Below are 4530 nucleotides of genomic sequence, written 5' to 3' on the forward strand. Positions count from 1 at the left end.
GCATCAGATAGGTGCCGCACGAGCTAGCTAGTATGCCACATACCGCCATAAGTCTCGTCTTGCAAATAGAATTGGCTCACAAAATTTCACGAGCAAATGAGCGTCCAAACACTATACTTTATGTCATTTACGAAGTGTGGACTTTATGACTACCAGGCAGTGAAGGCGACTGGATGGGATCTTTTAATAATGTAAATAATATATAAACATAACAGCAAGTATGTGGCAGTCAAGCATTATTCAAACCGAGTCCACCCCACAGTTAATCTAACGATGAAGAGGTCTTTCTTGCTGCTGTATATTACACGTACGAGGAACATTATACGATTGCTTATGCGAGCAGTGTTATATGTTTCCTCATACGCGGTAGGATTGTGTAGAACATACATTGGGGATTAATACACATGCGGCCCCATCTCGCGTCAACGCCAGGGGGAAGTCGTGGAACATTATGTCTGGCTCTGAATCATAGTTTTAATGTTCCGTCTGCTACCATCAGGCTATCCATCACCCAGAGAGAGGTGGCGGGGAGATGTTTGGTTCAGGGGAGAACCATGGCAACGTATCGAGAGATGGCGTGCACCAGCTTAGGTGAAAAAGAGAGACAGCAACAAGGGAAACAGAGATGAAAGATTAAGAGACATGAGGAGAGAGTGAAGGGAAATAAGACGGAACAGTGGGAAATCAGTGAAACACTACAACAAAGAGGGTCGTAAAGTGGACAGGGCGAGGAGACAGAGGAGAGAGAGCGACGGAGTAATGGAGGAATGGGAGAACTGTAGGCTCAGATAACCTCCACAGATAGAGAGGGCGAGTGAGAACCTAGGTGGAGAGAGATGAGACAAGGAGAGAGAGCGAGAGAGAAAGAGAGAGAGAGAGAGAGCGGGGGAGAGAGAGAGAATGGGTACTTCTAGACAGATTGATGTTTAGGAAAGCGAGGGGACGTTAGATGTCCTAGGATGCTGATAACTCCTCTGAGGGCATCTCATAGTGGAAATGGACTTTATTTGTCTGTGTGTGTGTGTTTGTGTGTCTGTGTGTGTCTGTGCTCTGCTTGCGTAATGTATTTAAGACCACAAAGATAACCATAAATCCCCAATCGCATGAGAAACAAGAAATAGGAGATGGAAAACCACGAAAGTGTAACTCATTCACTCTAAGAATCCCCTGATGCGTGAAACGTTAAGCCACGTCACCTGCCATGTTCTTGTCCTACCAATCCTTTATTGGGAAATAAATTCCTTAACATTTCCTCCGCAAAAACAGACCTGAAGAGTGGGTCACACACCATTAGCCCCAAAATGCCACCGGGGCGAACGCTGATGTTACTAAAACGAGACTCATGATGGTGATGATGTCGTTGATATTGATGGCCGAGATGATGATTTGGACGATGAAGACTATAAAAACAAAGAAACGACAGAACAAAAATGAAGCAGCCAAAGACGAAGAGAAAATATCTTGTTAACTTTTGATATCTTCTTCTTGCTGTGCTGGAACACTTCAGTCGACCCCTGCTTTTATAACTATAAAAGACGAGCGGGGCTAGCACCAAGCAAGCAAGGTGCCGAACACTGACAAACACAGTGTGCTAGACCCATGGGCCACACACCAGCTCTCCATCACTCTGTTAGCCCTAGCAGCAAAAAACATCCAACACCTTCCATCCTGCCAGCCAAGGAATGTAGATGGAAGGTATGAGCTATAGCGAGGAGGAGGACGAGCAGGAGGAGGGTGATGGATGAAGACTGTGAGGAAGAGTGAGACGGATGGAGGGGTGGAGTCAGGGTGGGATGCAGAGATAGAAATAGCGCAAATGAAGACGAGGGGGGGGGGCGGGGGGGGGGGGGGTTGGGGTGGTTGGGTTCACCAGAGTTAGACGAGATGTTTGGAAGGAGAAGAACAGGCACAACAATATGGGGACCATCCAATGTGGATATAAAGGTGGAATTGAAAGGACAGTAAAGAAGGAAGAGGAACTACATTAGCGGAAAAGGGAAGGAACAAAGGAAGGGAAAAAAACAGAGGGAATGAGAGGAATATAAAAGGGAGGAAAGGAACGAGAGAAGAAATGAAAGGAAAGGATTGATGAATGATTGGTGTAAACTATAGGAAGGGAGAGGGAAGGGCCGGAAAACAGGGGATAGGATATGAAAGGAAACGAGGAGTAGAGGAAGCGAAAGGAAAGGAAAGGACAGGACAGGACAGGAGAGGAGAGTGAAGGAGTGTAATAGAGAGAATGGGAGTGTCAACAGCTTGTCGTCTTTTACCACTTGAGCGGATAAAGATGGAAAACAGAGTCAGTGTGCGGCCCATATGCTTAGCTCATTTCACACACGATGCATAGCACACATGCACGCATGCAGACACACACACACACACACACACACACATACACACACACACACACACACACACGCACACATACACACACAGTCTATTTCCTCCCCTGTGACAGAACTCATGTCATTAGTCTTTGAGAGTAAGACAGAGAGAGAGAGATAATCCAGCATGCTGGTGATTAAGCTATACAGCTGTTAGACCACGACACCAACAGGTTGCCATGGTAACTATTCAAAACTAGGAATTAAGTTTGTCTGTATAGTAAATCCCACATATAATAAATCAATGTGTATCTAACAATTACTCGCCGAAGGCGAGTAATTGCCGGAGCCTGAGGTGAATAATTGTTTTAGTATATACTACACATGACAATAAACAAGATAACACTTTTTGCCGGGATTTATTTGTTTTTATTAGCGGTTTATTTGTTTTTATTTTGCGATAAAAACAATATCCCGAGTTTGAGATCTCAATCATGGGATATTGCCCAATATCCCGAGATAGCAAACTAATCAAATTGCGCCATCTTAGGAGGTTCACGTGTTAAGTATGTATATATAGACACACACATGCAAACCCTCGAAACAATTATCAAAGCCTATTTTGTTGGCGATGCTGCGTAGGCGACCAATTGCCTCTCTCCATCTCTCACGTCTGTCTCTCTGCCTCCTCCTTTCTACTTTTACTTTCTCTTCAAGTAATTTTCTGTCTCTCACTCTCACTAGCTTTAGCTGTGTGTCTGTGTGTGTGTGTGTGTGTGAAAGAGAGTTACAGAAGGAGTGCAAGAATGTGCAAAGGCTTAAATTATATTTGAAATCATGAACACAGTCTCTGTTCACTTAGATTTACATATATTCAGTTTTCTCTCCCACACACATGCACACACAATATCACTTTATGGTTTAACAAAATAAAACAAAACAACAAGAACACTTACACAAAACATGACTATTAAAGGAAATTGCATCGACCACTTCCCCTCGCCATCGTTTGACATCATCCTAGATAGTGTAATGGACAAGCCGCTGAAAAGGTCTTGTCGTGTCAGTTTGTCTTGGATGCAGTAATCGGGGCCCTGCTGAGAGCTTATTGGCCGACCCTGCTGATTTATGCTGGTGTCCATCAGCGCTTTAAAGGCTTTTCTTCAATGTCAAATGAACACTACATTTTTCACCCATGTCTTGAAGGATTGCCGGGATTCGGTCCCAAATCACCCCCAGGTCAGGTTCCCAAGGCTAACTTCTGGCGAGGCTGCGTAGGAAACATGATGAGAGACACGCCAAGGGTCTTTGTGTGGAAAGGTGCTGTAATGTCTCTTAATGTCTGCTATTGTTCTGTCCTGGGAAGAGCAGAGCAGAGAGCAGAGATGAAGACGAGGATGACATGGTGGACGACATCGTAGTCATACTTCATCATCGTCATCTACTCTTTCAGCACAACGCAGCCGAATCAAGTTAGAGATTCGCCGCCTTCTCCATTCTCACCCTGAGAATCTTATTCTTCAGGAATCTGTTAACAAAAATCAATCGATTCAACAAAACAACCTTCCCCACTCAACCGATTTTGCAAATGTGTATCATGATTTGTAACTGTTGTATTAACAATGAGTTGCGTCCCATCCTGCATCAAGCCACATGAAACGATCTAGATTAAGATAGATTAGGATTTAACCATGATGAATTGGATTATATTCTATTCTAGGCGCCAGGGGCCGACCGATCCAACAAACTGCAGCTAACAAGTAGCACCTCATCCTCCACCATCTCCCCAAACAGCCCTGCTCACTGCATTGCGCAAGGATACGCTCTGGCTCCACAGTCACATGGGAAACTTTGATTCAGTCAGGGCATCTTAAACCAGTACTAGTAGAGGCTAAACAGATGTGTGGTCATGCACTTTAATGGTTAATCTCTGGATGGGGGTCTGTTCTTTTTTTCTTTTTATTCAGAAAGAGCAGCATTTGTTTAGATGATGGTGTTTCCTATAAACACTGTCTCACACACTTGGGTGCTTTTGAGTAAATACTGGACCACTGGTTCAGATTCCTTTTTTGTTACGCTTTCATTTGTTTTACCATGAATATATAGTGTAGAGAGTTTGATAGAGCGTCGGGATAAGAAACACATGTGGCAGGTCCACCCCCCCCCCCCTTTCAACCCCCTCCATCAATCCCCAGAGGACAGAGTT

The sequence above is a fragment of the Micromesistius poutassou genome (genome assembly GCF_964030765.1).
Source record: "Micromesistius poutassou genome assembly, chromosome: 20".
Classification (NCBI taxonomy): Eukaryota; Metazoa; Chordata; class Actinopteri; order Gadiformes; family Gadidae; genus Micromesistius; species Micromesistius poutassou.